The sequence below is a fragment of the Argopecten irradians genome, chromosome 5 (genome assembly GCF_041381155.1).
Source record: "Argopecten irradians isolate NY chromosome 5, Ai_NY, whole genome shotgun sequence".
Classification (NCBI taxonomy): Eukaryota; Metazoa; Mollusca; class Bivalvia; order Pectinida; family Pectinidae; genus Argopecten; species Argopecten irradians.
Genome location: NC_091138.1, coordinates 47,124,110 through 47,149,462, shown reverse-complemented (window position 1 = coordinate 47,149,462; position 25,353 = coordinate 47,124,110). Strand labels below are relative to the sequence as shown.

The following is a 25,353-nucleotide window of genomic DNA, read 5'->3' as shown; positions in this document are numbered from 1 at the left end:
TATATTTCTTTTATTTCTGTTCTTTTTTTGTTATATGTAACAGTTTCATTTACATTTACATTGCTTCGTAACAGTTTCATTTACATGTACATTGCTTCGGAGCAATTGATTTATGTGCTAGAGCTCTGTTGGTTGTGACAATATCGGGAATTCACAGCGCAGAATAATGGTTTAGTATACAGCTGTCTCCTGTATATATTTCTGAATTTGTTGGAACAGTGCATATAAATGTATGTACAAACACAAAACTGATTTATAGATTTCATCATGTGTTAATATTGTCAGTCATTTATTGGACATAATTGCTGCATAATAGTAATGATCCTGTATATATATATACTAGTATCATATACATATTGTATAACAATTATTGAACATTAATGATGAATAATTGAAAATCAGAATAGTAAGAATTGTATACATATTTATAAGCAGGGTCCAGTTTCATGAACATTCCTTAACAAATGAATCAGTCTAGTGTAATAGTGCGATAATTCAGAACTGTAAGCAATATTTACTGCAAACTTTCCAAATTTTAAATTTATTTGTTCAAATAGCATTTTATCTATTATTGAAAATTCGTCAAATGTTGAATTATTCACACTAGCTCCTATACTTGCATTTGCAATTTTATTGTAAAAGTCAGCATACCATTTTTCAGAATTGTATGTTAAGATTGGCCTGACTAAAGAATTATGCAACTTTTTCCAGAGCCATATGGGCATATCAGCTATTTTATATTCAAATATTGCCTAATTGAGTACAAAACTTTAATTCTACTTTTTACACTATTCCTTAGCAGCTAGCATATATTTACCGTTGTTACATAAAGTTGTATCTAAATATTTATACTCAGTGATTTATTCAATTTCCTGATTTTTAAACATAAACGGTTTTACATTATATTTAGTTTGGATATATCTCTGCCTTATTTGGAAGATCATTGTTTTTTGTTTTCTTAGTATTTTATTGTAGCTCTGCCATTTTTCACAGTATTTTTCCAATTCAATTAATGATTACTGCAGTCCCTCGGGAGAGTTTCTGGTAAACTCAATAAGTCATCCGCAATGACAAAACTACCAGCAGCTAAATTGTTATTCAGAATGAATGGTAAATCATAAATGTAATAAATGTACATGTTGAAAAGGTTAGGACTTAAACTATCCCCTTATTTACCACCCCCCACCCCCCAATAATATTAGAATATTCTGTCATGGACGTTTTAAACTTAATTGAGGATTAAAGGCAAAACCAGATATTGTATATTACTTTGTGTTTTAATTAGACATACATATACATGATCAAACACCAATGATTGTTCAAATGATGAGTATCATTCATGCTCTGTCAGCGGTTGAGCATCTTTAGCAATGTTACATTGTAATACGAACAAGGCATCAGTAGTTCTACAATATTTTTGAAACCCAAACTGATTTGGACATATAATCTTTTGCATAAACATTTTAAGCCTTTTGTTTAAAATAAAATTAAATAACTTTTCAAAACACCTTTGGAGAGAGATGCCTCTGTCATTCGTTGAGACGAAAATGAATTCTGTCCACAAAAATGAAATTTGTCCACTGAAAGATGATTTTGTTTAACAAAATTTATTTTTGTCATAATGAAAATGAAGCTGTTATTTTAAAAAACATTTTTGTAAGACGAAAGTGATTTTGTTACGACATAATTCAATTTTGTGTCACGAAATTGAATTTCGTCTTGACTTTTGTCCACTGGAAGATTGTTAGGTCATCTGACCCGAAGGGTCAGGATGACCTATTGTCATCATGCACCGTCCGTCATCGTGCGCCGTCCGCTGTGCGCCGTCCACCGTGTGCCATCCGGCGTCTGCCGTGCGTAAACTTTTCATTCAAACGACTTCTTCTCAATAACCAGAAGGCCCAGGGTACTCATATTTGGCCTGTAGGATGCTGGTATGAAGGGCTACCAAGTTTGATAAAATGAATGACCTTGACTTTCATTCAAGGTCACAGGGGTCAAATAGGGTAAAATCCTTTAAACAACTTCTTGTGAATAACTAAGAGGCCTAGAGACCTGATTTTAGGCCTCTGGCATGCTGGGATGAAGGGCTACCAAGTTTGTTCAAATAAATGACCTTGACCTTCATTCAAGGTCACGAGGGTCAAATAGGCTTAAATCTTTAAACAACTACTTCTCAAGAACCAGTAGGCCCAGGGTACTGATATTGGGCCTGTGACATGCTGGGATGAAGGGCTACCAAGTTTGTTCAAATGAATGACCTTGACCGTCATTCAAGGTCACAGGGGTCAAAAAGGCTAAAATCTTTAAACGACTTCTTCTCAAGAACCAGAAGACCCAGGGTACTGATATTTGGCCTGTAGGATGCTGGGATGAAAGGCTACCAAGTTTGTTCAAATAAATGACCTTGACCTTCATTCAAGATCACGAGGGTCAAATAGGCTAAAATCTTTAAACGACTTCTTCTCAAGAACCAGAATGCCCAGGGTACTGATATTGGGCCTGTGACATGCTAGGATGAAGAGCTACCAAGTTTGTTCAAATGAAGGACCTTGACCTTCATTCAAGGTCACAGAGGTCAAATAGGCTAAAATCTTTAAACGACTTCTTCTCAAGAACCAGAAGGCCCAGGGTACTGATATTTGGCCTGTAGGATGCTGGGATGAAGGGCTACCAAGTTTGTTCAAATAAATGACCTTGACCTTCATTCAAGGTCACGGGGGTCAAATAGGCTAAAATCTTTAAATAACTTCTTCTCAAGAACCAGAAGGCCCAGGGTACTGATATTGGGCATGAAGCATGCTGGGATAAAAGGCTACCAAGTTTGTTCAAATGAATGACCTTGATCTTCATTTTAGGTCACAGAGGTCAAATAGGCTAAAATCTTTAAACGACTATGTTGTATTGTACTAATAGTCAGATGACCGTTAAGGCCCATGGGCCTCTTGTAAAACTTACTTTTATAATATGTTATAAATTTTGTTAATGAAAAAGTGGACTCATTTTTGTTGAACAATATTCATTTTTGTCCACACGAAATTGGATTTCGTGTTCAAAATTACAATGGTCCCATTTGGCGCCTGCAACAACTGGGTTTTTAGTTGGTCAAGTTGCAGCTCAATATCTCTCTCTAAATTTGGTATAGATCTGGGTACAAGATTTAATTCCCCAAGTTTTTGTAATGTGCAACAAACTCTTGCCAATATTAGGAGGATCTTCACAGTTATCATTGCTTTTTGCATTTTAAGTACTTGCTGCCAATAACTGTTTAGAATCATTAATTGATATTCTATTGATTTTGTTCAGTAATGTTTGTTTGAAAGCTCTCTTTTTAGTTTTTTCATCCTTTTAAGTTGTTTTGTATATTAGAGGAATTTAAACTAAGTGCGAGTCATATCTTGACTTTTTAAGTTTACTACCAAAGACTATTTACGGTTTTTCGAAGGCTGAACAAATCCTTATCAGTCCAAAGCGTCCTTTTAATTCGCTCGCTTGCATTTATCGTTTTTCCTAATGTTAACAGACATACATCGTTTTGTAGCTTTTCATACATGTTTGTAATTAAAGAAGTCGCGTTCTCAATTCCTTAAGGTATTATCATAGTTAGTAGTTGCACTATATCGTCTCTAAATATTACATCCCCCAAAATTTCAATGAGCTTTCCAAAATACATAATTTTAACAATTCCTTCCATTATATGATTTCATATCTGTATTTTGAGTAAAGGTAAAATAACATATGATTGAAAAAAATATATACGAGGAAAAACCCAGATTATCAGATATTTTTTACAATCCAATAAACGAAATTGTTGAACATGATCAAATTTTTATGTTTTGCAAATTGGGTGTGAATCCGCGGATTCTCACAAAAGTTATGCAAACCACAATATTATTTCATAACCCCATGAAAATAAAAAATAGTGACTTCAATACTTATAATAAATTTCCCAGGCTACTTTATTAAAAATGAAATACCATTACACGAACGATTCCATTGATTTTCCAAGGGATTATTTTTTTCCAAATCAATACGCAACGTCAATGTTTTCTATTTCGTGACGGTCATGAAAACGTCAGGAATTTCCGCGCCATTTCCGGATTTTTTTTTTTTTTCATCGAAGATTGAAAAAAATGAATGGACCAATCAGAAAGCCTGTAACAAGAGAGAAAATTAAATTATTTTCCGATTAATGCCTACTGAACTTCAAAATCAGCTTGATATATTTGTGAGAGTACTGTAATGTTCGCTTGGAAATTAAGAGTAAATAATGAATTAAAAACCAAATGTATGGTTTTTTTCAAAAAGAAGGATTAGTTAATAGACATGTTTTATTCAGATTTTGATAATTAACGTAAGTACAAATGTGTTAGGATAAATTTTAACTATTTTAGGTTTATATTGATTGCAAAGAGTCAGAATATTAAAAGGCATCGATTGCAATGTAGGTTATTTGTTGAGAAAAGGCTGGAAATATTGTATTTTACAGTTAGATGTATTTGTGGTATCTATTTGAAATAAGAGCTCTTAACATGTTTTGTTATGAAGGTTTTGATTCTTATGGGGTTCTTACTTATGTAACGATATCAATTGTGTCGCTTTTTATTTTACAATTTTGTTAAAACGCTATTGGATTTGAAAAAAAAGTACAAATCCAGTTTCAATGCGTGAACTGTGTACTAGAACCACTCAATCTAATTGACCTTATAAAATATAGGTTGATTTAAATTATTGGTCAAATTTTATCTTGTTTTCTAGGTCATCATGAACCGAAGGGTCAGGATGGACCTATAGTCGTCATGCTTTTCGGTCGTCGTCGATACGCCGCCCCCCTCGCGCCGTCCCGCGCCACATGGTGCAGAACCGTGCACCCCACCCGCTTAACTTTCATACATTTTGAAAACTTCTCGCTCCACCAAGTTTCCTACTTCACCCGTCGAAGATACCGTCGTATCTGGCCCCTACGCGCCCCCCCTGACAACTCCTGCTTGAAATGATCATGCGCATGGTCCCGACAAAGTTTTTGTTATTTTTCGGGTCCCCCGATCCCCGAAATAACCAACAGATGGCCGCCCCGCATGCCCCGACCACTCATCGCGCTCAAACCCACATTTTGAAACTACTTTCTCCCAAGTTCTTACCACGCCCGCGCGCCGATCCCCTCCCTCGGCGCTCTCTCGCGCGACTCCTCATCCGATCTTATGATCTCTGACATGGTCCCGACAAAGTGTCTGTTTTATTTTTACAGTCCGATATCCGAAAATACCAAGATGGGCCGCCACAAGCGGCCATCTTTGAAAATAACATTTTGGAACTTCTTCTCAATTTCTAACTACAGTGCAATTAGGCTGAAAGCTTGACTTGAAATGATCTGGAACCTCACGTTCCTGACAAACGTTGCTTGTTACTTTTTCGGCAATCCGAAATCCAAGTATGGACCGCCACAGCCGCCATCTTGAAAACACATTATCGAACTTACATCTCAAGTTTCTGAATTCTACAGGTGCGATTTGGCTGTATACTTGCTATGAACATGTCCCTGACCTGATCCCGACAAAGTGGTGTTATTTTCTCGGGTCAATCCGAAATCCAAGAATGGCTCGCACAAAAGCCGCCATACTTGAAAATTACTTTTTGAGACTTACTTCTCAAGCTTCATACCTGTGCTAATGGGGGCTGGATACCTTGCAAGAATTGATCCTGACATGGTCCCCTGGACAAAGTGTTGTTATTTTTAGTGTAGATCCGAAATCCAATAATGGCCCGCCACAAGCCGGCCGACTTTAAAACACATTTTGAACTTCTTCTCATGATCTTAACCCAGTCGCGTTTTGGCTGTTAACTTTGCATGAAATGATCACTGACATGGTACCGAACTCAAGAGTGTTGTTATTTTATTCGGGGTCACGATCCGAATATCCAGAATTGCTGCAACAGCCGCCATCATGAAAACACATTTTGAACATTCATTTTCTCATGTCGCTACTGGTACGAGATTTGGGCTGAAATTCGTTCCTAAACACAATTTTGAATCCAAAATGGGTGAAGACTCAAGATTAAGCAAGATATTAATGTGACCAATTTTTAACAAAATGGAATAATGACATTTTTTGTTCATTCCTACATAGTTCCAATTTGCTATTTTGGCGTGGTGTCCAATTACGGCGACACTTGATAAACATCGAGAGCCCAGCAGTCTCGTTTACGAATGTGTAGTATGGCAAAAAATGCCGAGGGCCTGTATCGGCCAGGGAATTGCTATTAAAGTAACTCTAGTGCTACAGAGGTAAGGTGCAACACATTTCGTTTATAAATATTTTAAAAAGCCGTTCGTTCAAAAATGTACACGATTTATCTAGGTTTTATAGTGATGAATGTAAGCCAGGTTTACTATCGGCTCATAATTATTTTTACAAAAGTGTTCTAGGAATTTTAACTTATTTTGATCTGTAATATCCCTGGGATCGAGATCCTTTTCATCCAATCGTAACTTGTATTTTACAACACACATTTGCACAGCTTAATTTTCACACAACAATTATCAGAATCAAAATAACTAAATATAACAATACACGTAAATTGATGTTCCCAGGTCTGAATAGTGTTAGCATTTTAATTGCCAATTTTCCGTTACTTTTATATGATAGGACCTATATGGATCGATGTATAATGTTCCAGGTTCAGCATGACAAGTTCCAATGTTTACAGTAGGTCAACAATTCTACGTAATTTGCATTGTGTAGGAAAACAAAGAAACCCCCCCTCCACAACAGCGATTCAAATAAGCATTTTCCTCCCATATTAAAAGAACTCAACCCAACACTCATGCACCTCTTAACCTCCGACGCTCCCCGTAGCTGTTTTTATGAAACAACGTATTATATAATTGTGCGTGTGGGTTTTTTTTTTGCAGGCTATTTATGGTCCAAGACATGTTCCATTAAACCTTGTATGACACGCACAAAATTTATAGGACACTTTGTAATAAGCACTCAAAAAAACCAACATATTATATATATGTGCAATTATATTGAAATCTTATATAATCATGTTGCAAACAAATGAAATGGAGACAATTAAACATTTTGTTATGGCGCCCAGGCTACATGCAATCGCAACTAGCTAAAGGCTTCCTGATTGACCTCACCATGGGGGATTGGCTAACAGGCATGGACTGATGATTTGATAGAATATTTTCAGAAAATTATTGGCACAAATAAAAAATGGAGACAATTTTTTATGAGCCATGCCCTGACCGTACTGTGTAGACATTGGTATTTATTTGCTTTACTTATCGCGATCTATTATTTAGGTTCAGGCAAAGAAGAGACAGAACCAAAAAAAAAGAGCATGGGGAGAGGGACCTTTGTTGTTGAGCTCAGATCATGAATTTACTGCTACCTTCTAAATCAATTCAAAGGTCAATTAGCTGCTAATTACTAACCTCGGATATTATGTATGATGGTTGATTTGCAAACATGTAAAACTAGTATCATACAATGTAATATTGTATTCATGTATGCAGTTCAAGGAGAACATCTAAAATGGCCATAGATACATAATTAAACTGGAAGAATCTGTCTGTTAATGTATATTTGTTGTTCTTATTCTTTGCTCACCTGGTCCAATAGGTCCGAGGTGAGCTTAATGGGATAACGCAGCGTCCGGGCGCGTACCGTCGTCTGTAAAACAATCGACACTTCTTCTCCATAAACCGGACTGGTCGGATATCAATAAAAATTTGACTGGTAAGTTTCCTTAAGGGCTACTAACTGAAAATTGTACAAATGATGGGCTGACATCCCCGGGGGCCTGAGGGCGGAGGGCCAAAAGGGTCCAATATTGGCTATTTCATATAAAACAACTTTTGAAATTCTTCCTCATGCAAAACTACTGCATGGGATTAGCACCCTCATAATGCAATGGTAGGCTCTCTTGATAAGGGGTGGGGGATTCCAACTTTGTACAAAATAATGGGGCTGACACCCCCCGGTGGCTGAGGGGCGGTGTCTAAGAAGGAGCCAATTTGCTATGTATCCAATATCAAACGACTTCTTCTCTGAAAATAAGTCATGGTATAGCACCCATATTGCTATTGGTAGCATCCTTATAGGGTGGGGATTCAAAATTGTGCAAATGATAGGGGCTGGACCGCCCGGGGGCCTGAGGGGCGGGGTCCAAAAGGGGGTCCAATTTGGCTATTTCCAATATAAATGACTTACTTCACTGCAACATAAGGCATGGTATAGTCAACCACATATATGCAATGGTTGCATCATGGTAAGGCTGGGGATAGGATCCAAAATTGAGCAAATGATAGGGCTGACCCCGGGGGCCTGAGGGGCGGGTTCAAAAGTGGTCAATTTCTCATTTAAATGATCTTTTTCTCATGGCATCCTTACACTTGGGATTGCGCTCATAATGCAATATGTTATTATCCTTATAGGGGTTGGATTCAAAATGTTTGTGCAAATGATGGGTCTTGACCCCCGGGAAGCTGTAGGGTGGGGTCATAAAGAGGGGTCTAAATTAGCTATTTCCATATAAACGACTTTCTTCTTTGCAAACTAGTAAGAATGGATGAGCACTTATAATGCAATGGTAGCATCCTTGCATAGGGTGGAGGATTTGAAATTGTACAAATGATTAGGGCCTGACCCCCCGGGGCCTTAAACGGCAATAGATGCTGAGCGGTCAAATAAGTCAATTAGGCTACTATTTTCATATAAATTACTTTGTCTCTGAACCTTTGTATTGGATAGCATAATTGTTTGGTATCAATAGCATCATTGTATGTTTGTGAATCAAAATTAAAACTTTGGCGAAAGTGTCAATTTCTGCATTATTTATTTCTAATTGTCAGGATTTCTTGTGATAATTACGAAACTAAAAACCAGGTGAGCGGAGTAAAGGGCATCTCTGCCTCTTGTTTGTGCAATAACTTTCATATTTAATGCCAATAGATTCTCTGAACTTTATATGAAATTAAATATAGTTTTAATTTCATATCCCTGAATCACAATGTTAGGAAAAATTATATAACTTTACCTATGTGCTATGATATTTTACAGGGAACTTGTCCCTGAGGCGTTAATAATATTGATCAGTTTAATTAGATTTTTCATTTAATGACTGGTATGAACGGACTTACAACTGTAAATCACCATAATATTTCACCATTCAAGGTATTTATTTTCCAAGTTAATTTGTGAGGGAAAAGTGGAAAAGGTCTATTGAAATTATGGAATTAATTGAATCCCTAAATCTAAAAAAATGAGGTACTATGGAACGGCGTCCATGTGTATTTCATCTCAATTGTTTTACTTTTTTTTAGCCCACCCATCATCTGATGGTGGGCTATTCAAATCGGCCCTGCGGGTCCGTCGTCCGTGGTCCCATCCGGAAAGCAATGCTTGTTTATCACTTATTCTTTAAAAACTGCTGCAGGGATTTTTGTTCAAACATTCTACATGGAGGGTCCCCCTGGTCCACTTATTTTGTGGCCATACAGATTTGTTGAGGGCTGAACGGAAAAACAAGATGGCCGCCAGGCAGCCATCTTTGATTTTGCCAGTTGAATTGAGTAACTGTTGAAGTGTTATCTTGAGAACTTAATTTCAATTTCTTGAGAACTACTGAAGGGAGTGTTTGTTCAAACTTCACATGGAGGTTACCTTGGTCCCTATATTTGTGCCATACAGATTTTGAGGCTGATCGAAAAAAAAAAAAAAAAAAAAAAGATGGCCGCCAGGCAGCCTATCTTTGTTGATTTTTTTGGCAGTTGTGAAGTTTGTTATCGATATTTCTTGAGAACTACTAAAGGGATTTTGTTCAAACAATCACATGGAAGGGTTCACCCTTGGTCCCTAGTTGTGCCTTACAGATTTTGAGGCTGATCGGGAAAGAACAAGATGGCTGCCAGGCAGCCATCTTTTGATTTTGGCAGTTTGAAGTTTTGTTATCAATATTTCTTGAGAACTACTGAAGGAATTTTGTTCAAAAAAAAAAAAAATACTTCACATGGAGGTTACCCTTGGTCCTTCACTTTTTGTGCCTATACAGGATTTTGAGGCTGATAGGAAAAACAAGATGGCCGCCCATAGGCGGCCATCGTGGATTTTGATAGTTTAAGGTTTGATATACCTGATATTCTCATAATGATGCTGATGGGCTCTTTCTCTCAATTTAATATGTAAGGTTCTCCCTAGGGGCCCTTGTTTGTGCATATTGCATTTTTTGAACCAATTCGCGTGAAACTAAGATGGCCGCCAGTAATCCCGCCTTCTTGGATTTATGAAAGTTAAAAGTTTGTTATAGATATTTCTCCAGATAGTTACATGAAGGGGATCATGTCTCAATATTTCATATATAGGTTCACCCTAGGGGAAACTTGTGTGTGCTTATTGCATTTTTGGATCAACGGATCAGCCTCAACAAGCAGTGCCAACCAGGCAAGCCTAACTTGGATTGTGATACTTAGAGTTTATTATCGCTATTTCTCAGAAAAGTACTGAAGGGAATTGTACTCAATTGGCACAGAATCGTACAAAATGGGAATTGATCTCAAAAATTCATAGGTAGGTCGTGCCCTAGGTCCCTAGTTGTGCTTTATTGTGATTTGGGACCGAATCGGTCAACAAGATTTGATGCCAGGAAAGGCAGCCATCTTGGAGTTTTTATAATTCAAAGGGGGGGGGGGGGGGGTTTGTTATCGCTAATTCCTCAGAAAGTATTGAATGGAATCTATCTCAAATGTCACATGTAGTTTTCCCCTAGGGCCCTAGTTGTGCATATTGTTATTATTGGACCGATTGATCTAACAAGATGCGACCGCACCAGGATTGTCATATCATTGGATTGTGATTTAAAAGGTTGAAGTTATGTTTCCGCTAATTTCTCAAAAAAAAAAAAGGCACTGAAGCTATCTGATCTCAAATTTTGTATATGTAGTAATTGTTTTAAAAAAAGTTTTAAAAAGTAAAGAATAGATCCATCTTTCCTTTGTCCAGATATAGTATCATTTCTTGGTGGGCGCCTAGATCATTCTGTGGATCTCGTGTTATTCATGATATTTCCTTTATTATAAAAATTCTAAAATGCTATTCTACTACACAGCTGCATCATCCAAAATCTACAAAAAAGTGGAAGAGAGTGCCCTGATCATCAGCGCCTGTCAAAAAACGAAAAATCAGGGTGAGTAATATTAGAAAATAACATCTTAACCCTATTATTTATATTCAAGTAGAATTCCAAATAATTTTGAGATTGTGTTGATAATTCGATTGAGTGATTATTTTAACTTAACTATGAAATTAAACAAACATAGATAATATTTTATATATATGTCTATTTTACAAAAAAATGTCCTTAGCATAACTGTTTCACATAGATATAATTAAAACATTTAAGTAATCGTTTGTAAAAATATGTCCATCCTCTTAACATTCATATCACTAATTTAAGGCTTTCTCCTTTCGACATAAAATTGAAGTCAGAAAAGAGACAAAGGGAAGACAGTCGATTCATGGATCCTGCAGAAATGCAGAAAGCCTTAAAACTAAAGCATGTTGCGGTAACAGTAACCGGCAGCTTGAATGGTATGGTTAAACCCTGTTTACACAAAACTTTAAGATAGCTTTCACTCCCACACTAGCTACTGAATTCAGTACCTTAATAACCCCTCACCACAATTCTGTGTCTGGTAAAATCTAAACCTGCCACCTCCACCCATCTCATGCAAGACATGTTTCCATCCCATACCCCGTCAAATCCCACACTACCAAAATTCCTGTGTCATGGTAACTCATAACCCAGCACCATCCAACCACTCATGCATGGACCATGGTTCCATTCACCATACCCCGTCAAATCCCACCACATTGCGCCATCCACCAAATCCCTGTGTCTGGTAACTCTAACCCAGCACCTCCACAAATCTTGCATGACATGTTTTTCCATCTACATCACCCGACAAATCACCCAACACCACAAATCCTGTGTCTGGTAACTCTAACCCGGCCCGGCAACCTCCAACACTCATCGCATGACATGTTTCCCATCCCATAAAACCCTGGTCAAATCTCACCCACCACCACAATCCTGTGTTCTGGTACCTCTACCCCGGCACCTCCACCACTCAATGCATGACATTGTTTCCATCCCATTTACCCGTCAAAACCACCCACACCTCACCCAATTCCTGTGTCTCGGTTATCTCTCAACCGGCACCTCCCACCACCTTATGCATTACATGGTTCCATCCCATACCCTGTCAAATCACCCACCACCACAATCCTGTGTCTGGTAACTCTAACCCCGGCCACCTTCCACCAACTCATGCATGACATTGTTGCCATACCATCACCCCGACAAGTTCCCCCCAGCCGACAATCCGGAGTAGGGTTATTCACAAGTCTAATGCTATGATATTGAATTCTGTTAACAACTCCACGTCCCCTGCATGATATGAATTCTGGTAAACAATTTTCTCACGTCTGTGCATGTGTGGAGTCGGCACACCTTTGCACAATAGCATTTTAAGACATACAACACTACTACAATTTTCCCTAACATTGATCAATGTCCAATTCATAACTTCTAGTGGACCCTCTACTCCAAACACTCCACCACACCAAATCTTCATATCAACACCAGTTAGGACCAGAGTCAGACTCTGTATACACCCTCTAGTAATGGCATGCAACTGATTATCTTTCTTCCTAGTAGCCCCAGGAGAGATCTTTTCCAAGGATGTGAAAAAAAGAAAACCAACAGATAAGAAAAGCCCTAGAACATGACGTTGGATAGGGCCCATTTTAGGAGAACGGAAAAATTTGCAGAGGCGACTCAGACAAAAGGAGGGAAGAAATTAAGTAAGTCCAAATTGTTTTAAAATTAATTTTTTATTAAGATTTTTTTATTCAAAAAAAAAAAAAAAATATGGCCCATTCTTAGATTTTGTTTTAGGTATTTCTCAGAAAGTATGGAAGGGTTTCTGTCTCAAACTTTTCATATGTAAGTTTCCCTTGGGCCCTTGTTAGGGCATATTGTGATTTGGGACCGATTGGTTCAACAAGTTTGGCCCACCAAGGAGCCATCTTGGATTTTGAATAGTCGAAAGTTTGTTTATTGCTATTTCATCACGGAAAAGTAACTTGATAAGACAAGTCTGTCTCAAATTTTGTATGTAGTATATGTTTGATAAAGTTTGGAAAGCAGAAAAAATTTAGCCACTCTTTCCATTAATCAGAAATAGTTCAATCATTGGGGGGCGCCAATATCCCTCTATGATCTCCTTAGTTTATTCTATTCATTATTTGCACTGGGCAATTAGAATATAAGATTATATTTCAAATTGTTTTTACACTTTGCCTTATGAACATAAAGTATATTAGAGATTAAGGTGTTTGTGTTAAAGTGAAACTTCTTATATTCAGAATTAATTCACAGTGTATAGTCTATAAACTATGAGTCAATGGAATATTTCTTCTTTGTAGAAACAAGTTCAACCCAACACACTTCAGAAGACCATTTGCCGCCGCGAATCACTATGTCGCCATCAATCAGAGGCATTCAAGTAGATTTTTGCAAATTATGTAAGTAAATGACTTTTACTTTGATAATATTATACATAAATAAAATGTTGACTAATTTATTATATTTGTGAAAATAAAAATCTGCACCAGGTGTCAGGATTTTAAAATATGTGTGGTTCAGTTTGTAGACACCATTAGTATCTGTTGAATATGTAAAACACACCAAATAAAAGATCAGCACAAGCCAGCCAATTAAGTTCTTTGTTCATTTTTTTTTTAAAGTTGTTTGATTGCAAAATGCACGATTTATAGGAATTGTTTGGGAATTATGACTCTGTCTTAAATAATCGTTTGTACTTGACACAATAGGGACTATTAAGAATATTGTAATGAATTCAAAAATTCATTTAAAATTATCATTGTTTATGTTATAAATTAGTATTAAAACTGTTGTTTTTTTTAACCCATACCGAAAAAAAGTACAAAAAAAAGTAGGAAAAAAAAGCACACAAAAAAACACAAAAAAAGTATACTTTTAGTGACTCAATTTGGAACCGTAGTTACAACCCGGTTCCAAATTGAGTCAAAAAAAAGTACTAAAAAAGTACAAATAAAGTAGAAAAAAAGTAGGAAAAAAATACAAAAGTAGGAAAAAAGTACAGTCTACCAACCATGTGTACTTTTTTCGTACTTTTTTTGTGCTTTATCGGATAGACATTATCTAAAAAGGTACGAAAAAGTAGACAAAATCTAGAGTACTAAAAAAGTACAAAAAAAAGTAAAAATAAAAAAAGTACAAAAAAGTACACAGGCATGTTGTAAACTAAAATCTACTTTTATTGTGCTTTTTTTGTACTTTTTTTGTGTTTTTTTCGGGTAGACATCTACAGTACTAAAAAAAAGTACTAAAAAAAGTACAGAAAAAGTACGAAAAAAGTACACAGGCATGTTGTAAACTAAAATCTACTTTTATTGTGCTTTTTTTGTACTTTTTTTGTGTTTTTTCGGGTAGACATCTACAGTACTAAAAAAAGTACTAAAAAAGTACAGAAAAAGTACGAAAAAAGTACACAGGCATGTTGTAAACTAAAATCTACTTTTATTGTGCTTTTTTTGTACTTTTTTTGTGCTTTTTTCGGGTAGACATCTACAGTACTAAAAAAGTACTACTAAAAAAGTACAGAAAAAGTACGAAAAAAGTACACACAGGCATGTTGTAAACTAAAATCTACTTTTATTGTGCTTTTTTTGTACTTTTTTTCAGCTTTTTTCGGGTAGACATCTACAGCACTAAAAAAGTACAGAAAAAGTACTAAAAAAGTACAGAAAAAGTACAAAAAAGTACAGAAAAAAAAAAGTACACAGGCATGTTGTAAACTATAATCTACTTTTATTGTGCTTTTTTTGTACTTTTTTTCAGCTTTTTCGGGTAGACATCTACAGCACTAAAAAGTACAGAAAAAGTACTAAAAAAGTACAGAAAAAGTACAAAAAAGTACACAGGCATGTTGTATACTAAAATCTACTTTAATTGTGCCTTTTTTGTACTTTTTTTTCAGCTTTTTCGGGTAGACATCTAGAGTACTAAAAAAGTACAGAAAAAGTACAAAAAAAGTACACATGCTTGTTATAAACTAAAAGCTGTATATTTTTGTGCTATTTTTGTACTTTTTTAAGTAGATTAAAAAGTACAAAAAAAGTACAGAAAAAGTATCATTTTAGCACACAAAAAGTATACATTTAGTACAAAAAAGTACAGAAAAAGTACAATTTTAGTATAGAAAAAGTATCATTCTGGTACAAAAGAGTGCAATTTTAGAACAAAAAAAAAGTACAATGCTAGTAATAAAAACTACAATCTTAGTACAGATAAAGTATGGAAAAACCTTTATTTTGATAGAAAGATATCCCTTCAGTGCTATGAAAGTCCATTTCATGTACAAAACTAGATAAAGTTCAAAAGGTATGATCAGTGTTTGAACTTACATGTATAGGAAAACATGCGACATAAAATCCCCTAAATGCTCAATTTCAAATACATTTTTGCAATAACAGCACAGTCATTACTTAATAGTACATATATTGACAACTGATATGTGTTTTATATGAGACAAAATAACATGCTATAATTGATAAGTTTGGTCAAAATTCATGAGTCTTCAGTTTCTTAATTTGGTTCCTTTCTTCTTTGTAAAAATCAAATTTGAAATAATTAACATTTTGTGTCTTTTTGTGAACAGCATCTGTCTCTTTGTCAATACCATCTACTTCACTTAAGAGTCTGAAATGATAAAAAAGAAGACATTAATACATGTAGTTTTACATGTGTGTAGAATGTCTAATGTATATCTTTTATTTATCGTTAGAAGTCGGATATTCGTCACAATTTGTTTGTTTTTTTTCAATTGAGGTTTCTATATTAACAATCCTGAAAAACATTTCATATTCAAAGGACTGTAAATTCAACCATTGCAACTTTAATCTTAAAATGTATATCTCAAATATGGTCAAAGAGGATGTACATGTAGCGAGGCAGTTCAGGAAAGGTATAGGTTTTTTTAATTCACAATTTATTCCCAGGTTAAGGAGGTGACAGAAAGTCAAGAGTATTATGCAGCGGGATTGGAAATTGGGTCAATTTCATCGGTGACAAGGTAGCTCAGCAGAAGAGAGAGCATTCGGCTAGTGGTCCGAGGTCCTGGGTTCAAATGCCGGTCTGGTCTCTACATTTTCTCCCCTCCTGTTACAATAATTGTGAATCAAAAGAAAACATGGACCTACACAATTTGTACCTTGCAACTGCCCACCGCAAGTTTTTAACTTGTAACACAGGAATATAAATAGGGGTTATAAAATGGAAGGCCTAAAATATATACTGACCAAATTTACCAAAAATTCTTCATAAAAAGTAGAATTTGTATCAGACTAACACATTTTTACCTGCAGTGAGGTCGGCATGATGACTGCAGTTTCCATTCTTGGGACACCAATTTCATTTGTTGTATTTTCAGGCTTCAAGATCTTTATCTTCAAAAGGAATGAAAATAACTTTAGAAAACTCTTCATTTCTTCAAGGAGGAAAAAACAACCTTATTATGACAATTACACTAGATTTAAAAAAAAAAAAAATGTATTTAAATCCAAGGAAAATTAAAAAATTTTAAAAATGCAAATTTCTAAACTTAAAATGGCATAGAATAATTTCCAGACAAAAATCGTAAATACCATTTGATAAAACGTAACTTACTCTTTTTTGGTCATCAATATAATCACATACATAAATTGAGAATCACACTTAATACACATTTATTTCAATGTACCTGTTAAAGTATCTTCATAATTGGTGCACATGCAGCTCGGTAATATTCATGATCAGCCAAACCTGGAAATAAATGTATTCTGCATGATGACATATGGTTAATATTAGGATATATACTATTGAATGATTGGATATATATCACTCAGATTGCATGGAAAATTAATTCAAATGATATACAAAGATTACAAAATAAAAATTAATTTGATATAATTATTCTTTCTTTTTTTAAGTATGCAGCATCAAAAATAAATCATTTACGTTTTTTCTTTTGGAAATTGACACAATTATATATACAGTACACAAATAACTATGGTAAATAATTAAGATAATCGGTCGTGGTAGATCTATATATACTATCTCTCAAAATTTCAAAGATTAAAATACAAACTTATTATCAGGTGTATACGTATGTAAAACATGAATCTTTTGAAAAATTAATTAATATACGAGCCGAATATATGAAAAATAATGCAAAAAATGTATAAAATCATATAAATAAAATATATAAATAGGGGTTATAAAATGGAAGGCCTAAAATATATACTGACCAAATTTACCAAAAATTCTTCATAAAAAGTAGAATTTGTATCAGACTAACACATTTTTTACCTGCAGTGAGGTCGGCATGATGACTGCAGTTTCCATTCTTGGGACACCAATTTCATTTGTTGTATTTTCAGGCTTCAAGATCTTTATCTTCAAAAGGAATGAAAATAACTTTAGAAAACTCTTCATTTCTTCAAGGAGGAAAAAACAACCTTATTATGACAATTACACTAGATTTAAAAAAAAAAAAAATGTATTTAAATCCAAGGAAAATTAAAAATTTTAAAAATGCAAATTTCTAAACTTAAAATGGCATAGAATAATTTCCAGACAAAAATCGTAAATACCATTTGATAAAACGTAACTTACTCTTTTTTGGTCATCAATATAATCACATACATAAATTGAGAATCACACACTTAATACACATTTATTTCAATGTACCTGTTAAAGTATCTTCATAATTGGTGCACATGCAGCTCGGTAATATTCATGATCAGCCAAACCTGGAAATAAATGTATTCTGCATGATGACATATGGTTAATATTAGGATATATACTATTGAATGATTGGATATATATCACTCAGATTGCATGGAAAATTAATTCAAATGATATACAAAGATTACAAAATAAAAATTAATTTGATATAATTATTCTTTCTTTTTTTAAGTATGCAGCATCAAAAATAAATCATTTACGTTTTTTCTTTTGGAAATTGACACAATTATATATACAGTACACAAATAAACTATGGTAAATAATTAAGATAATCGGTCGTGGTAGATCTATATATACTATCTCTCAAAATTTCAAAGATTAAAATACAAACTTATTATCAGGTGTATACGTATGTAAAACATGAATCTTTTGAAAAATTAATTAATATACGAGCCGAAATATATGAAAATAATGCAAAAAATGTATAAAATCATTTCCTAGATCCAGAAGATGAAATTAAATTTCAAATAAGTCATTATGTATATGCATTGACTGAAAAATATTCATTAAAATTAATGCATACTTAATCGTTAATTTCAAACAATTCTAATTTACGATCGGGATGGCCTCGAGCTCCAACCAATTTATAAATACCCACCCGCTTGGCCATCATAAACAGCTGGCGTGATTTACATCTTGCATATCCCATAGCTGGACAGAATGATTTTATCATACAAACATTTTCAGAGAAATTACGGTGAACTTGCATTTCCGAGTTTGCCATGTGATACCGGTGATACCTACCAATCGGTAATTTAAACACAGCCATATACTGTAACCATTGATGTACTGAAGAACTATTCTGCTGTCCCCGTGAAGTCTATGTTCTCCAGTGTATCAGAATATAAGCATGGTCAACATCGGTTGTAAGCCCAGCAGTCTGTGTGTGTTTGTTTACATTCAGCATTCAGACATTACGTAAACAAACATGGCTGCCGATCAGCTGTTTTAAACACACATGCCGGTGTTTCCCGCGCTGAAATAATCACGTGACTAACACATATGTGTCAGAAGGAATGTCGTGGCCACACTCTCTAAACAAAGAACTCTCCCTTCCGACAAGTTTTGTTGTTAATACTCGATATAGTAAATAGTTATCAAGTATCATGTTGTTTTAATTGGATTGTGTTCCACGTAATATAAATAATAAGATAGACAGCACATGTACGACAACTTTGTCTATTGTATAAAGAACAATTTCCGGCATGTCGTGAATAGATCGAGATTTTTAAAGATTACAGAGGACTTCGTTTGGGATCAGTCTGAGGAGGATTTTATCTGTAAAATGTCAATTTATCATTGCATAAATATATCTAAACAACATATTCTTTGTGGTGGAATAATCACAGCTATCAACCGATCTCACTTCACGAGTTTATAAGGACCTCATGACCGTGCCATTGGTATTTTGTTGATTACAGTTTGGACCTTTTCAATCTGGCTTTCTGTGAACTGATTTGCAAGCCATATTAGTATCAAACTACTGTAAACATTGCGATCACTGTTTAAAACACACATGCCGGTGTTTCCCAGCGCTGAAATAATCACGTGGTCACTAACACAGTCTATGTGTGTTTGTTTACAGAAGGAATTACGTAAACAAACATGGCTGCGATCAGGCCACACCGGTGTTTCTCACATACTAACACAATGTGTCAGAAGGAATGTCGAACTCTCCCTTCCGACAAGTTTTGTTTGTTAATACTCGATATAGTAAATAGTTATCAAGTATCATGTTGTTTTAATTGGATTGTGTTCCACGTAATATAAATAATAAGATAGACAGCACATGTACGACAACTTTGTCTATTGTATCAAGAACAATTTCCGGCATGTCGTGAATAGATCGAGATTTTTAAAGATTACAGAGGACTTCGTTTGGGATCAGTCTGAGGAGGATTTTATCTGTAAAATGTCAATTTATCATTGCATAAATATATCTAAACAACATATTCTTTGTGGTGGAATATCACAGCTATCAACCGATCTCACTTCACGAGTTTATAAGGACCTCATGACCGTGCCATTGGTATTTTGTTGATTACAGTTTGGACCTTTTCAATCTGGCTTTCTGTGAACTGATTTGCAAGCCATATTAGTTTGAATAGCAGGCGGCTGCACAATGTGTAAATAGATTGCCAGTGCCCTTGTGGCTAAAATCATGTACACGTATCAAAGTTCAAAGGCAAAATGTACACATGTTGGTCTATCTAGGATCGTGCCTTGATTTATGTCAGAATAGATAGTGTTAAGATTGATTTGTTTATATTAGAGAAAAATATAAATATGTAGTATATTTCAACGTACTTGCAATGATTAAAGAATTCTTTAACAGCAGAAATATTCATGATTAAAAAATAAATAGTGAATTGATCAAAATATAATGTATTTCATGCAATTAACATGCTCCACAACATGAACTAAACTGTTTAGGGCGATATTATTTATTATTTAGCTATATTGATCAAAATGAAGTCCATATTTTATCATAAAATTGATAATATAATTGATTAATTAAGTCATAAAACCAATGCACCGTATCTGCATGGTAATTTTATCCTTTTTAGTGTTTTTTTTTTTTTAATTCACATACATTTTTAGTTCCAAAGAAAGACAGTGTGACAAAAAATAACTGTAATACGTTATTGTATTTTCACAATCCATGAGAAAAATTCTAAGTTCCAAAAAAGTACAAAAAAAGTACACTGGTATTTTCTCAATCACAGAGAAAAATTCTAAGTTCCAAAAAAGTACAAAAAAAGTACACTGGTATTTTCTCAATCACAGAGAAAATTCTAAGTCCAGAAAAAGTACAAAAAAAACACACTCGAAAATTTCTAAGTCCAGAAAAAGTACAAAAAAAAAACACACTCGAAAAATTCTAAGTCCAGAAAAGTACAAAAAAAACACACTCGAAAATGTCAAAGTCCAGAAAAAGTACAAAAAAAACACACTCAAAAATTTCTAAGTCCAGAAAAAGTACAAAAAAAACACACTCGAAAAATTCTAAGTCCAGAAAAGTACAAAAAAAACACACTCGAAAATGTCAAAGTCCAGAAAAAGTACAAAAAAAACACACTCAAAAAATTCTAAGTCCATAAAAGTACAAAAAAAGTATACTTTTTTTGGGCTTTTTGTAAAAAGCTCAAAAAAAGTAGCATAAAAGTAGCATAAAAGTATATAACAAAAAAAAGTTCCATTCAATAATCCTTTAATCAACTGTCTTTATTAATATGCTGTATGTTTTATTCTCACAAAATGAATGACATAGACTGGAGATCATATCCCACTAATTAATAATTCAACTATATATAATAAAGTGACCCTTTACTGAGCACGGAGCATTTATTGTGTCAAGATTGCTGATTGAGTATCATGATCAATTGGTAGCTCTTACTACATGTTACAGGCACAAAAAAAGGAACAAACAGTATCCCAATATGTGGTCCTCTTCAAATCTGAAGCAGTCTCTATCAGAGTTTACATTACTTTGTTTCACTTAGCGAGACTTCCTCATTAATTATAGATCCACACTAAGCTCTGTGTGTAATGAATTGCTGTAATACATGAGTTTATATATTCTAATGCATATTTGCAGTGTGAATGACACATATAGAATAGTAAGAATTGTATACATATTTATAAGCAGGGTCCAGTTTCACATTCCTTAAATCTAAGGAATTTCTTAACTTAAAATTCTCCATAGGATTACAGATTTTAAGGAAGTGCTCCTTCAGATTTTTCCTTAACTTCTGTAATGATTTAAGTTAAGGGATTCCTTAAATTTAAGGAATATTCATGAAACTCGACCTAGATTATTCAGATAATATCTTTTATGGAGATTAATGGAGGACTATTCAGATCTGTCTATTTCTGATACATTTTAATTATTACATAATTACATAATTAAAATACAAGAAAAAATATATGCACTTTGTTAAAGCTGTTATTTTTTGGTTTGGTGTGATTACTTTAAAAGGTTTAAAAGCCGGAGTACCCCGGAAAAATCCATCGACCACCAGTCAGTACCTGGCAACAGCTCTACATGAGGTTCAAACTTGTGACCATGGATCAGTCTAGGTTTTGGGGGAAACTACCCTTTTTCAAAATAGGGGGAAATTTTGGCGAAATATAAGGGATTTTGAATCTTCTTATTTTGTTCCAAAATTGTATTCATTTTGACAAGGATTTTGACGAAAAAAAGTACTGTATAACAACTAAGTTTTATTTTTAGATTTAGTTAAGCAAGATTTTAAGCTCAATAATGAAAATTCTGAGTTTATTTAAATATTGCCAGTAGCTGTATGATAAATATGGCGAAATTTGCAAACAAAAATCTAAAAGATAAAATGAAGAATAAGTCACAGGGGAAATTGTGTTAAAAAAACTGTCATTTTTAGCTTCAAATGGGAATTTTTAAATCTTCAGGGGAATTTTAGGCCAGAGGGGTTTCATTCCTTGAGGGGAAATTTACCCATAAACGTAATAAATCAGAGCTAGATTGATCTCTGGTGACCTATACATGGAGGGTTTCTGCAGTAATACATTTAGTTTATACAACCTGGTGGTGGTAATTAGTTTTTATAATTAATTTTGACATTTTTGATCTGTTAGAAAGATGTCAGGCCTAGCAGACTCAGATAATAACATAATGACAATCAACATGAAATTAAATCATCTTAATCACATTAAATGTATCATAAATAGACAAATTAATATTCCATTGCTAATTAATTTTTCACATTTCCTGACAGCTAATTAAAACTCAAAGGTGTTTCATAAGAATATATCTTTCATCTGACACCTCTAAGGGTTTTATATTTAATTACAAATATGTAAACAGTAACTTGGCATGTTTTCAACGCATGGTCAAATTCTACATTATTATGCATGAAATATTGCAAACTTTATTAAAATTTGGCATTTTAATATCATTTAATATTGCTTGTATCTTTTTTCTACTTCTATTTTTTACAATCTTTTTAACTGAATAAAAATAACTTTTCTAATTAAAAGACATCTTTTGACAGAATTTACAATTCTGAATATATTTATAATTAACATAGATTGATTAATGTTGTTTTCCTCAAACTGAAATAAAACAGGTGTGGCTGAATTAGCTTAGTGCCAGCTGAAATGAGCAAAAATAAAATAATTTCTAAAATTGCTGAGAATATTAATTGCTACATACAGTTATTTAAATAACAGCATTAATACTGAAGATGTCAAAAAATCTTTGACATATTTTTACGTGAAACTGAGTGTTTTAATTTTATAGAATATATACATGTATATTTATACATAAATTGTACATGTATAAGTAATTTAGAATAGAAGTAAAATCTAGGGCTTGAACATTTCACACTAGTATTTTCAGCAAGAAATTGTATTTCTTTTTATACTATAAATATGGTCATCCAGGACATTTATAAGTATGTATTTCTATATACACACCAGTGAAATACCTGTACATATATGTGTATCTTATAGTTTGTTTAATAAATGAATTATGTGTGTGGTCTTTAATAATCAGATTCTATGTGATAATGTCTCCATTTTTATATAATTAAATTATGTCAATTAACATAAATCAATCATTATGAAACAAAATTTAACATTATTTTCACATTGAAAATATACAAGTTTATATGTATGTACGCAAATTCAAGCGTTCAGGAAAACATAATCTTATACTTTCAAATATTCTCAAATTTAAATAAATTAGAGTGAAAAAAGAGTCTACTACAAAACACATGCATGGTACAAAGGCCTAATAATTATGTCAACATAAAAATCCGCTCTGTAATCTCCAGGAACAGGTACACTAATCTTCCAATACAAAGTGAAAATCGATTCATCAAATTCTTGTATTGTATTATATTAAAGTAACAAATAGAAATATTGTAAAAATTAAGACTTCCATTTTTCAGAAATTATGTAACCCAAGGCATGTAACATGTTAGGCCTAAACATGTTTTTTCCACCCCATGTTTACTACAAAAAAGTGTACTAGTGTTCTGAATTATATTGGTAAACAACCTTACCTGGTGTTTTCACAGATCTATGGGTCGGTAAAGATGTTTTCTACATTCCAGATAAGACTCAAACAGAAGTCAGGTACCGTTATATTATCGCCAGTGATATCTCTATCGTACGCCAGCTGACAAACTGAAAGTCGACAGAAGCCTCGCGTATTTCAAATGACAGACCCACGTTGATGTGCTCAGCGATGCGTAACAGGTCAACAACCACTCAAGCATGGCGTATATTCCACCACATTGTCTCAATGAATATCAAGCTGTCAACAGACCGCAACATATGGGATCTTAGGTTTCTTCCATCCCGGAAGTTTTTATAGAGGTCTTATAGTTCATAGCGCATGCGTTTGGGTTTTACTCACTGGCTGTAATTGTTAATTCATTCAATAGACTATACAGATGCAGACGCATCTTGAACGAGCAGTTAAATATAATATTCTACTTAATATAGCTTATTTTCGTCCTTTGAATCCACTAATTCGGTTATCGGAATTTCTAATTCCTATATCGATATCAGGAATTCTATTTCCAATATGGGGAATTCTATTTCCGATATCGGAAAATCTTAGTCCTGATAACAAAAATTGAATTTCCGATATCAGAAATTCAATAAATTCTCTCTTTATTTGCATGGTAAGAATAACTTGAATTTTCGATATCGGAAATTGAATTCCCGATATATGAAAGCAAAAAAAAAAAAAAAAAAAAAAAAAAAAATATGCCCTGGCGTCCAGTTTTGTAATATTCGATGACGGTGGGGTGGTTGTCGTCGTTTGAAATAATTACCTATCTTGGATCATCTTTAATTATGTCAGAGTTACCTTGATTGGATGTCAATATGTTGATCATATTCAATTAAAAATGATACTTGAAATATACAGCTTATGTGTGTATATATATAAATAATGACGTTTCTGCAGAAACATAGGTTTTTGCTTCATCCAATAGTTATGTAGATCTATTGTGATCATCACTGTGCATACATATATAACTCCTTTTCTAGACACACATAAATATCTAGATCTGTATCCCGGCCCCACCCCACCCCATCCGAAGCCACCACACTACCACCACGACCATCGCCTCCGCCTTCTGATCACACAAATGAGATGATATAATTATTTAGATGTGTCACATAATGTATACCTTGCCAGTTTCTTAACTCCAATCAACCTTAGGAAGTCCATTTATTGTATCTGTTTACCTGAATTGCCAGTTGTCACTTCAGCTACAGGGGTCCAATATACACATTTAGCATTCATGTGAAAGGATAGCATGCTGGGACACATCCTCGATCGGCCCCATCCCCATGTGTTTGTAGCAGTATCGCTAGGAGTACACCGGTACCTGGGACCGAGGATGGCTGTGACAGCATCTGTATCTTACAGTATCTAACCGCGCCTGCTTGACTAGG

At 34.2% G+C, this 25,353-nt stretch overlaps 1 protein-coding gene and 1 long non-coding RNA gene across 2 annotated transcripts in view; both read right to left on the bottom strand.

The window, feature by feature from the left end:
- Positions 1 to 24,265, bottom strand: part of LOC138324066 (FAD-dependent oxidoreductase domain-containing protein 2-like) — a 66,501-nt gene extending 42,236 nt beyond the window's left edge. Inside the window, exon 1 of the mRNA XM_069269077.1 lies at positions 23,946 to 24,265. The gene's annotated coding sequence lies outside the window, so the exon portion shown is untranslated. The remainder of the gene's footprint in view (positions 1 to 23,945) is intronic.
- Positions 15,406 to 19,371, bottom strand: LOC138324065 (uncharacterized). The gene is made up of 6 exons (XR_011208616.1): positions 18,646 to 19,371; positions 17,845 to 17,906; positions 17,464 to 17,550; positions 16,856 to 16,917; positions 16,476 to 16,562; positions 15,406 to 15,816 (listed from the first exon to the last, which is right to left on the bottom strand). It is a non-coding gene; the product is annotated as an uncharacterized lncRNA (long non-coding RNA).
- Positions 24,266 to 25,353: the final 1,088 nt, after the last annotated feature.